Here is a 12,415-nt window from a genome sequence, read left to right on the forward strand (position 1 = left end):
GTTCTAGGTCCATCATATCTGTTTGGAATCTTAGAACTCCCCAGCTAGGGCCCCAGCTGATGGGGTGGCCTGTTAGTGACTAAAGAGTCATCGTTAAAGTATGCCAGTCTCTTGCCCTTATTCAGCTTTGGTAGTCCTTACTTTGATAAAGTTAGCTTTGGAGTGAGTGATGGAACTATAATAAGTAAGTGAGGAGGGTATCTAAGTCTAAGTAGAAACTATTTCATTAGGAACTTTATGGTGTCTTTTTCGGTCTTCCTACTTGCTTGCTGCATATACTGACTCACTGTAGACTATTGTGTACATTTGCTTTCAGGTATATATTTTGCCCTAATTTATGGATACATGGAAACATATACCCTGTATCATGGGACCTGGTCTATATCTAGGTTTTGGGACTTTGTTAGGAAGTGGACCACCTGAAATGGAATTAGAAAATCCTATGAAAGGAAAGGTCTCACCTGAGTAATGAGGCTGAAGGGTTGACATTCCATACCTGACGTCTCTGGACACAGTCTGAAGGAAAGCTTGCTGGGGTGGAACTCTTGCATTGATTAGGTTTAGATCAGCAGATGCAATATCATTTGGTATTAACTGAGAGAAGCATGCAGGAAAGTGATCCCCACCCTAGAGGTTCGAGGACTGGGGGAAATATAGACTCTAGAGGAAGTGGGAGGTTCCTGCTGTTTTAGGGTTAAAGAAGGCAATAGATAGTTATTTCTGTAATCAAATTATTTGGCAATTGGGTTAACTTTGCAAATCCCTTTGTTTGAATATGCTATATCATACACAACATCACTGTAATTTATGTCCTTTGACATTATTTGTATATAGCTGTGTCTTATCGAATAATACCACCAGTTGCTTCTGTACTCCCTGGTCTAAGCTTTTGAGAGAGTCAACATTTCAAATTCAGCCTATGGTCTGTGCATTTAAAAGTCTGAGAAATTCAATACATTTTTCCCTTATATTAATTAGTGATTTATATGACTACAATTAATAGGAGTGTACATAAATTCCATTCCCACCACCAAAGGACTGTGTCCCCTCCCCTCTCCCCCAGTGAAACTGAATATCCACCCTCATACTCAATCTAGAGATTTTTACTTTGGTGCCTTACTCCAAACTGAGTCAAATCTTGCTTTGATTTTTCCTCGGTTCTTCTTTCTCAACATATGTTTAAGAGTGGGATCATCCTATACTTGTCATTGTCTTTTTGACTTATCTCGCTTAACATAATTCCTTTTAGCTCCATCCAAGATGGGCTAGACAAGGTGGGTTCATTGTTCTTAATAGTTGTGTAGTATTCCATTGGGTATGTATACCACAGCTTTCTTAGCCATTCATCTGTTATTGGGCACCTGGGTTGCTCCTGGGATTTAGCTATTACGAATTGTGCTGCTATGGACATATGTGTACACAGATATCTTTTTGGTTGGGTGTTATGGAGTCCTTGGGGTATATCCCAAAGAGAGGAATTACTGGGTCCTATGGAACGTCCGTGTCTAGCCTTGTGAGAGTTCTCCCGACTGCTCTCCACAGAAGTTGGACCAATTTAATTGGAAGAATGGTTCCTTTTTCCTCACAGCCTCTCCAGCATTTGCTGCTTTTGTCCTTTTTTATGTATGCCATTGTCACAGGGGTGAGGTGGTATCTCAGTGTTACCTTTATTTGTATTTCTCTGACAGTCAGTGACCTGGAGCAAATTTTCATGTGTTTGTTAAGCCTTTTGGATCTCTTCTGTAGTGAATATTCTGTTCATATCCTCTGCCAGGGCTCTGATTCTACCTCTGGCACCACTGGCAAAGTTAAGCAGATGACAGAAGGAAGAAGTTATCTGTAATGTTTAAAGCTGATTGAGATGCAAATCTAGAGTAAAGTGGGAATTTATAAACTTGAGAAAAATATGAACCCCAAGGGGAAGTTGAGAAAAACAACAATATAAAATAACATAACAATTTTATAGTCTATTTTATTATTATTATTATTATTACTATTATCACCTCCCTGTTTTACCAGAGCACTGCTCAACTCTGGCTTATGGTGGTACAGGGATGTGAACCTGGGGTTTTGGAGTTTCAGGCATGAGAATCTCTTTGCATATCCATCATGCTATTTATTTATATTTTTCTCTATAGAGAAAATCTATTACAGTTGATCAAGGAAAGGCTTATGTTCTATTTTCTTAAAACTTCTTTTTCTTCTCTTTGTCCCTCTTTTTTTTTTGTGGTACTTTTCTACCAAAGAAGTATGAAGAATAATGTTTATACTGAAGCCTCAGGGTATAACATTTATTAGAACAGATAAATAGTAAGTTCTGCTAAAATGTCTTATGATTATTTTGCAAAAACACAGGTTTCTGAGTTCAATAATGAAGTTCTCTAAAAAGGATCATTGGAGTTTCAGATATTAAGCAAACTCTTTGAAAAAGATATATGCACTTTGCAAAATAAATTGGCATGAAAATAATGTAATGGTAGGTTTCATCTAACTATAAAACTCATTCCCCTGAGGCTTGAACAAATATTACATGAGTGAAGGTTCTTATAAAATATTATGTTTTGAAATACATTTCACTAATAGTTTCTACTGGTAATTTATTTCTCTTTTTATGTACAAGTCTCTTTTTGTACTACTAATGGATAGCTTATCTGCATATTTCACTATTTATGTTGAAACAGAGACCAAATATATACCCCTATACAAAAACTGTTAAATACTAAATAGAGAACGGGATACTAACATAATAAACAACTGGATATTATAATAACATTTTTAATAAAAAATAGTAAATCACATTCTTTGGTAGTTTTATTGATGTATTTCATGTCAAAGACCTTTCTTAAAGTACTTTTTTATTATATTTATTTGTTTATTGGATAAAGACAGCCAGAAATCAAGAAGAAAAGGGATGATAGAGAGGGGGAGAGAGAGACATGCACAGCACTGCTTCACCACTTGAACAGCTTTCCCCCTGTATGTAGGTGGGGAGCAGGGGCTTGAACCTGGGTCCTTGTGCATTTTAACATATGTGCTTAACCAGGTTCACCACCATCTTGCCCTTATTTATTTATTTATTTTTAAATTATATTTATTTGTTTATTTATTGGATAGAAACAGCCAGAAATTGAGAATGAAGGAGTTGATAGAGAAGAGAGAAAATGAGAAGACTTTTTACTTTTAGTGAAACTATGAAATAAAATAGGTAGAGGGGGTGGTGAAATACCTCACTTAGGTTGTGTGCTGTTTTGCTATGTGTGACCCAGGTTTGAACTCAGATTCCACTGCTTTGTAGGACAATTTGGTACTGTGATTTCTTTTACTCTGTCTTCTCATATATTGTTTTTTCATTTAGTTATTTATTTTGCATACCTATGACTTTAAACAAATAAGGTTTGATATTGCCTAATGAAATGTTTACTGTGACATTCTGGTATCTCTCCCTAATTAGTTTGTAGTTATTCTGATAAGGCAGACTATTCAGTTTTAGAGGAAGCTAATCAAATGCTGCTTAACTATACACATTAATTTTGAGACATATCAAGTCACATCTTTATGATGAAGAAATATTTTGTTTCTTTGTATTAAATATGTACTAGTGATGGTATTTTAGTTGCCATGATATATTCTACTAGAACACATATGTATCCCTAATTTTTTTATTAGTGATTTAATAATGATAGACAAGGTTGTAGAATTTAGGGGTACAGTTCCATACAATTTCCACTACCAGAGTTCCATATCCCTTACCCTCCATTGGAAGATTCCACTTATTCTTTATCCCTCTGGGGTTATGGACCCATCTTTATGGGGTGCAGAAGGTGGAATGTCTGGCTTCTATAATTGCTTCTCCACTGAACATGGGCCCCCAACCTGTTTTATTTCTCTAGAGGGATAAGGCTTTGTGGAGGTAATGTCCTGGGACACATTGGTGACATCATCTATCCAGGGAAGTCAGGATGACATCATAGAAGTGTCTTCAACTTGGTGATTGAAAAGCCTTAAGATATAAAGCAGAACAAATGGATTAATAATCAGGAATCTAAAGTGGAGAATAGAACAGCTGGAACTAAGGGTCTTGGTGTGAGAAGAAAGTAGAAAGTCCATTTTAGGTCCAAGAGGCCCATGACTTTACTAATTTTTGCCTGAACCCAGTAACTAACATGCAGATGGGCTACATGTATTTGGGAAGATGGTGTCAAAGTTTAGAACAGGATTAGAAAGCTGGATTAGGGCAGGGAGTAGCTCCCAAATATAAGGAAAATAAATAAATACCATTAACTGTAGACCCCATCAATCTGACCTAGGGCCCGTATCTATTCATATTTAGCAAAGAGCCTGTGCACTTCTGCATCCATGTCAGGTTGAGCTCACAGCCCATAGTTATAGCTAGGAGCACTCTAGATTGCACTCATTTCAGTATCAGTCTTCCTCCAATAGCAGAGTGTTTTTGTCCCAGCCTACCTTTGGGAGAATGGGGCAGTCCCTATCCATGTTGTACTACATCGAGGGCAAGGTCCTATAGAGTCCCACAAGAGGGCTAATTATGATATTCCTGATGCAAGTGACAAGTGACTGAGAGAGGGAGTCATTAGAGGACTAGGTCCATTATATCTAAGTGGGTATCCACAGATTTCCTGACTAGGGCCCCACATGATAGGTTGGCCTGGTAGTGACCAAAAAGGCCAACATTAAACTGCCAGTCTCTTGCCCTTATCCAGCTTTTGTGGTCTTTATCTGACAAGGTTAGACTTAAAGTGTTTGAGGGAAGTGAAGTATGGGGTAGGAGAGGAGGGCATCTATGCCTAAATAGAAAATATTTGATTAAGTACTTTATGGTATCTTTTTTGTTAGGCATTTCTACTTGCTTGCTATACTTACTGAGTCTCAATCTACTCACTGATGACTATTGCACACTTTTACTTTATGGTATATATTTTCCCCTAACTTACAAACACATTTGTATATATGCTCTATCCCTTGGAACCTGGTCTGTATTTAGGTTCTGTAACTTTGATAGGAAGTGTGCCACTCGAAATGGAATTAAGGAGTTTTATCAGCAAGGAAAGGTTTCATCAGAGTAATGGAGCTGGAGAGTTAACATCTCAGGCCTGGCGTCTCTGGATACAGTCTGAAGTAAAAACATGTTGATGTGGCACTGGTTGCACTGATTTGGATGAGATCAGCAGATGCAGTATCAAATGGTATGGATTAAGAAAAACATGAAGGAGAATGAGCCACACCACAGAGGTTATAGGACTGGGAAAACTATAGATTTTCAAGAGAATGAGGAAGGTTTCTTGCTGCCTTAGAGTTTAAGAAGGCAGTAGATAATTATTATTATTATTATTATTATTATTAATTTTTTTTCTGTGTTTTAAGAAGTTCTAGACATATCATCAGTAAAAACCCTGGTGTGAGGGTGAGGGTGGATATTCAGCTTACTGGGGCGGTGGGGGGAGGTGAGGGGTGAGGGAGTGGGATGGGAAACAGTCTTTTGGTGGTGGGAGTGGTGTTTATGTACAATCCTATTAAAGTGTAAACATATAAACCACTATTTAATTAGTATGAGAGGCAAAAAACTGATGATAATTATTATTATAACCAAGTTATTTAGGACCTTGATTTGCTTTGTAAAATATCATTTTTAGGATTTACTTTACCATACAGGACCTCACCATGATTTATGTCAGACAGTACTAAGCCACAGTTTGGGTGGGGTGGAGTTTTTGTTCTCTTGGTTTGGTTTTATTTGCAGGCTGTTTGTTTGTTAGATTTTTTTTCCCCCCATCTCTCTGGTTTGATCACTATTTTCTTTTGTGTTTATTTGTGTCTTCTTTTGTGGATCCCCCCATATCTTAAGTTTATGTTAGATAGTTGATATTTGTAATTGTTTTTGCTTTGTTTGGGGGGGGTTCTTTGGTTGATTGGCTTATTTTGATTTGCTGGTTGTTTGTTCGGTGATTTTTTTTCCTCCCTGGCCTTTGTGATTTGATCAGTCTTTGATTTTGATGTTTTTATTGGTGTTTGGTTGCATTCTAATTAGTGGGAAGAATTTTATTTGGTTTCACTTTGCCTTTTTTTTTGGTAGCTGCTTTAGTAATATATCCCCCACTTCAATTTGAACACAGGAGGCACTTCATCTCATCTTCCATAGACAGTGGCAGTGGTATCACATTAGAACAACAGCTATAGCCACTCGTGAGACAGACCACAGAGTGACTGGCTTTAATTATCAAGGAACCAACAACAATATAATATTTACTTCTGGCTTGATTGGAGTTCTTTTTCAGGGTTCCTGTTCTGGTTCTTTGTTGTAGAGAAAATTTTTTTTTATTTGACCATTATTTTTGGTGTCTTTTTGTAGTTTGTGTCCTGGATATTGCTGTTCAGATATGGTATGGGGTGACCAATAGTCTGTTGGTTCCTAGATAATTAATTCCAGCCACCTGTGGTCTGTCTCAGGAGTGGCTATAGCTGTTGCTCTTTCAGAGTATCATTTGTTATTTCCCTACTTTTGATATGAAGAAAGCATTCCAACATTAATTGAAGCATTAATCACAGGAGTGAGGAAAGCTTTTGAGGGAAATACTATAAAAAATAGGGAAATTACAAATGAGACTGAAGAAAAATGTGAACTATCTTGAGGTAATCAGAGAAATGAAAGCTGAAATAGATGAATTAAGAGGCCAGCTAGCATAACAAACACTGTAACTAAACAAGGTAAAAAAAAAAACAACTAACACTGCACAGAAGAAGGAAGTTGAGGGAAGGGAGAGCAGAATAACATAAGCAGAAAAAAGAATTAGCCAGACCAATGATGAATTAGAGAAACTAAGAAAAAAGTAAAAGAGCTAAAAAAAAAAAGGCTGTGAGACACTGAAAACAACAGAAACATATGGGATGACCTCAAAAGAAGTAACATATGCATTATTGACCTACAAGAGGAAGAATGGGAAGAAAACTCCCTAGCAGAAATAATAGAAGAAAACTTCCCAACCCTAAACAACAGGAAGGACATTAAGGTTCAAGAGGCCTAGAGAGTCCCAAAACAGAATCAACCCAGACTTGAAGACACTAAGACACATCATAGTTACAATGGAAAGAATAAGGATAAAGAAAGGATACTGGGAGCTGCAAGTCTTTGTGACAAATAGTCACATACAGAGGAAAATCCATAAGACTATTAGCAGGGGATCAGGTGGTAGCGCAGTGGGTTAAGCCACATGGTGCAAAGCATAAGGACTGGCAGAAGGATCCTAGTTCAAGCCACTGGCTCCCCACCTGCAGGAGAGTCACTTTACAGGCGGTGAAGCAGGTCTGCAGATGTCTGTCTTTCCCCTGTCTTCCCCTCCTCTCTCCATTTCTCTCTGTCCTATCCAACAATAACGACATCAATAACAACAGCAATAATAACCACAACAATGGTAAAACAACCAGAGTAACAAAAGGGAAAAAATGGTTTCCAGGAGTAGTGCATTTGTGGTGCAGGCTGCCGGTCTCTGTTCTTGCACCAATATGCCAGCCTAGCTTCTCAGGTAGGAGACAGATGACCAGGGACTCATGGCTGAGATGGGAATGCAGTTCAATCTTTATTGAGCAGGAATGCAGTGCAATAAATCTAATCTCTGTTCATTAGAAAATCCTGTCCTTTATATCTCCTGAGGTGGAAGTGTCAGGTCAGAAGAGGAAAGAAGAGGAAGTATGTAGGATAGGGGGTGGGGAGAAGGAAAAAGCATGTGCACTCAGAAGTATCAAGGTTGCATCTAACCAGTGGGGATTAAACCAATGCCCTGTAGGCAGGGTGGGTCTCAGGTAAAGCTGTGATTATGTAAATAGACCACAGCATTAATCAATGCAAGCGAACCTAACGTGATGATCAAAACAGAAGGTCTTAGAAGCAGAATTAGAAGCATACCAACAGCAGGCACGGAGCCCCGATAATGACCCTGGAGGCAAAAAAAAAAAAAAAGACTATCAGCAGACTTCTCCACACAAACTCTGAAAGCCAGAAGAGAATAGTGTGATATTTATCGAACACTCAATGAAAATGGCTTTCAACTAAGAATAGTATATTCTAAATGTTTTATGGAAACCTTTTTCCTTCAACCTTTCTACCTACATATCTTCCTTCCTGCCTGCCTGCCTGCCTTCATGACCTTATGAGTTGACTCATTCCAGAGGACATTTTATATCCAGATAAGGGTGAGAGACAGATGAGAGCAGAGAGAGAAAGAATTAGAATGAGGAAGTATGAGTAGGAGAAGGAGAAGGAAGAAGAAAGGAGAAAGAAGAAGGAAAAAGGAAGAAGAAACCACAGAATTGCTCCACTGACTATAAAACTTTTTTCTTCCATGGTGCTCCCATTGGTTGAGGACTTCAATCCAGACCTCAGCCAAAATAAAGCCTATGTTTTACTGGGTAAATCATTTCCCCACTCCCATAAAAACACTTTTTTGAGCATGCTTTCATTGCTAACAGTGGTTGTTAGTGAAGAAAAAGCAATGAACTAAATTTATTTTAATAACATCAACTTGATACTTCTTGACTTTCAAATGTTTGTTGTATTGCTTTCTTAGCAATATTATACTTGCAAGTGAGTAGAAGGTATCAATGTGTGCCAAACTTAGTGTTTATAACATTTTAAAACATACTCATAGCTTTTTAGAAACTTATTGGGGGGGGATGATGATTTATAGTACTGTGTCAGAGGAGGACTTTTTCCCTGCTTCTCTTTATTGAAGAATTAATGGTTTACAGTATATACACTCATTAATACGTATATAAAATATCTCAGCTTTCTGCAAAACTCACCCAAGCCTAGGTTCTCTTCCACTATTGTGCCCCAGGATCTGAAAGACACTCCCCCCCCCCACACACACACACACTCACTGAGTCCTTTACTTTGGTGCAATACACCAAACCCAGTCCAAGTTCTGCATTGTGCTTCCATTTCTATTCTTATTTTTCAACTTCTGTCCATTAGTGAGATCAGCTTATATTCATTCTTATCTTTCTGGCTTATTTTACTTAACATGATTCCTTCAAACTCCATCCAAGATGAAGCGACAAAGTGAATTAATCATTTTAATAGCTGAGTAGTATTCCACTATAAATTGCAAGCTAGGTCCGTTTCTAGACTTCTGAGAATTAGTTTTCCAGACTGCTCTCCACAGGGGTTAGACATTTACATTTCCACCAGCAGTTCAGGATGATTTCTTTGACCTCACACACTCTCCACCATTTGTTGTTGCTATTCTTTCTGATGCATAACATTCTCACAGGATTGAAATGGTATTTCATTGTCTTAATTTGCATTTCTCTGACAATGATTTGGAGCAATTTTTCATGTCTGTTGACCTCTTGAATCTCTTTTGGTGAATATTTTGTCCTTATCCTCTCCCCTCCATTGGATGGGGTAATTTTGTTGTTGCTGAGTTTGGTAAACTCTTCATATATTTTTTGTCATTAGCCTCTTGTCTGATGTATGGTATATAAATAACTTCTCCCATGTTGTAAGGAATCTCTTTGTTTGGATGGTGGTTTCATTAGCTGTGCAGAAGCTTTTTCATTTGATGTAGTCACATTAGCTTACTTTTTGTTTTAATTTTCCTTGCAATTGGATTTGTAATATTGAAGATGCCTATAAAATTTAGATGGTGGTCTGGGAGATGGTGCAGTGCATAAAGGATTGGACTCTCAAGCATCTGAGTTCAATTCCCAGAAGCACATGTACCAGAGTGATGTTTGGTTCGTTCTTTCCTCATTTCTTATTGATAAAGAAATAAAATCTTAAAAAATAATAAAATTTAGATGGGAAAGAATCCTGCCAATATTTCCTCTAAGTATTTGATAGTTTCTAGTCTTAACATATATAATTCCTTGATTAATTTGGTGTTTCCTTTTGTGTGTGATGAAATGTAGTGGTTCAATTTCATTTTTCTGTACTTTTCAATATAATTTCTCAACACTATTTGTTGAAGAAACTCTCCTTTCTCCATTTAATAGCTTGGGCCCCCTTGTCCACAAGTGTGGGTGTTAGGAGTACATTATCTTATCTTTCTGTGAGAGCTATTTGTGCACCAAACCTATGACCACTTGACATCTTCTGCATTTGTGCTCTGGGTCCTCAAAGTCCTCTCAGCTTTTCTTGACTCCCTCTTTTATAATCCTTCCATCTGTTGTAATAGGCTAGTTACCAGGTACTTTCCTTTTCTTTGATTCTTAAATTCCACCTATGTGTGATATAATACAGTATTCATCTTTCTTTCTTCCATGATATGATTTTTTTATAGTGATTAAGAATGTTGTGATATGGGGCTGAGGAAATATAATAGTGCTTATGTAAAAAGGTCAAGCTTGAAGTTCTGGGTTCCCAGCTTCAATCCATAAGCCAGTGCTCTAGTCTTTCCCTCTCTCTCAGGATCTTTCCTTCTTTATTTTTTATATTTTTTTAAATATTTATTTATTTTCCCTTTTGTTGCCCTTGTTTTTCATTGTTGTTGTAGTTATTATTGTTGCTGTTATTGATGTCATTGTTGTTGGCTAGGGCAGAGAGAAATGGAGATAGGAGGGGAAGACAGAGAGTGAGACACCTACAGACCTGCTTCACCACTTATGAAGAGACTCCTCTGCAGGTAGGGAGCCAGGGGCTTGAACCGGGATCCTGATGCCTGTCCTTGCACTTTGTGCATGTGCGTTTAACCCACTGCGCTACCTGACTCTCCTTTCCTTTTTTCTGTATCTCTCTCATTAAAAACAATAGATAAAATATTTAACATAAGCCAAGGTTCTGATGCCTCTATATCTCTGTCTCTGATTGTTCTATCTCTTATTAAAATAAAATGTTAAAAAAATAGAAATTCGTGATAAAGGGAATTCTTTTAGAAATTAAAGAACCACTACTTTCTGGTAGTGAGATTGTCTTTTTTGGCCAGCAGAATACATATTAAGGAAATAGTGATTTCAGCTAAAAAAAAAAAAAAGAAAAGAAAAACAAGGACAACAGATGCTATTATTTTATTATAGCTGTTCTATTTGACCTGACTCAGGTGCTAGTAGAAAAAGTTGCTTTTATATCTTATTACTGGTGCTTCTTGTTTGTGAGTCAGGCTGTATCTCAGAGTTCAAGGACATTTACAAGCACAAAATCAAAAGTCTGATCTGCAAAGAGTGATGAAATTTTTTTTGTAAAGAATATACTGTATTTTAAAATATTATTCAGATCTTTACTATCATTTTTAAAGAATGGGAGAGAAAATTGCTCTTCAGTGAAAAATAAGACTACATGCTGCCACAGAGAGGCAGCCTTCGTTCAAAGATTGGGTTTTTGCTATTGGTCTTCCAGATAAATAGCATTTAATCTTCGATTTTTAAAAATTGTTGTTTACAGTAGGTTTAGAAAGTGGCATTGTGTGGAAGCCTTGACAATTAGCAGTTAATGTAATTTGATTTATTGTGTCATTTGTTATTTCCGTGGCCTAGAATGGGATGTGTGGCATCTTTGAGGTATGTGTGGTATACTATAGATTTATGTTTATTAAAAATTAGCAAGATACTCCCTGATCTATTTAATGACTCACCTAATAGGGTTTGTTTAATATCTGATGGATGTAAGCAAAACACCTCATGACAACAAAGTATGAAAATCCTCTGAAGTGTACTGTGGAGACAGCATAACAATTGAGCAAAAGACTTTCATTCCTGAGGCTCTTAGGTTCCAGGTTCAACTCCCACCGTTACCATTAACCAGAGCTAAACAGCACTCTGGTCTTTCTCTCTATATATCTTTCTCTTTATATCTCTCTCATTTAAAAATAATAAATAAAATATTTTAAAAATAGCCCTCTGAAGAAGTAATGCATTGGCTATTTGACTCAAATGGAATATTACAATAAAACGCTAATTCAAGATGGCTGGTGATATTGATGTGATTTATTTTAATTTTTACTCAGTCTTTTCTCTTTCACACTCCAAATTTTCAAATAAATAATAAAAAAGAACAAATACCAGATAATCTCACTTATAAGTGGAATTTAAGAAACAAGCAAAAAAGGAAAACAAAGTGAACCTTGGACTGGGCTGTGTGTACTGCATCAAAGCAAAAGACCCTAGTTTGGAAGTGAAAAGGGTCATGGGGTCTTGATGTGTCCCTAGATCAACAGTTATATTGTGAACCACTAAAAAAAAAAAAAAAGAAAGATAACTATATTTCACAGTTCTTAAATCTGAGAAATGCAAGCTCTAAGGTACTGGTAATTTATTACTACCACTACCACCACCACCACCTTAGCTTCTCAGTTATTGCTTATGGTGATGATGGGATCAAACCTCAGACATTCGGTGCCTGAGGCATGAAAGACTTTTTATTTATTTATTTATTCCCTTTTGTTGCCCTTGTTGTTTCATTGTTATA

At 37.0% G+C, this 12,415-nt stretch overlaps 1 protein-coding gene across 1 annotated transcript in view; it reads left to right on the top strand.

The window, feature by feature from the left end:
- The window catches only part of STPG2 (sperm tail PG-rich repeat containing 2), a 374,050-nt gene that overhangs the window by 162,043 nt on the left and 199,592 nt on the right, over positions 1 to 12,415 (top strand). The gene's annotated exons all lie outside the window — the stretch shown is intronic.

This window comes from Erinaceus europaeus, chromosome 3 (assembly GCF_950295315.1).
Source record: "Erinaceus europaeus chromosome 3, mEriEur2.1, whole genome shotgun sequence".
NCBI lineage: Eukaryota > Metazoa > Chordata > Mammalia > Eulipotyphla > Erinaceidae > Erinaceus > Erinaceus europaeus.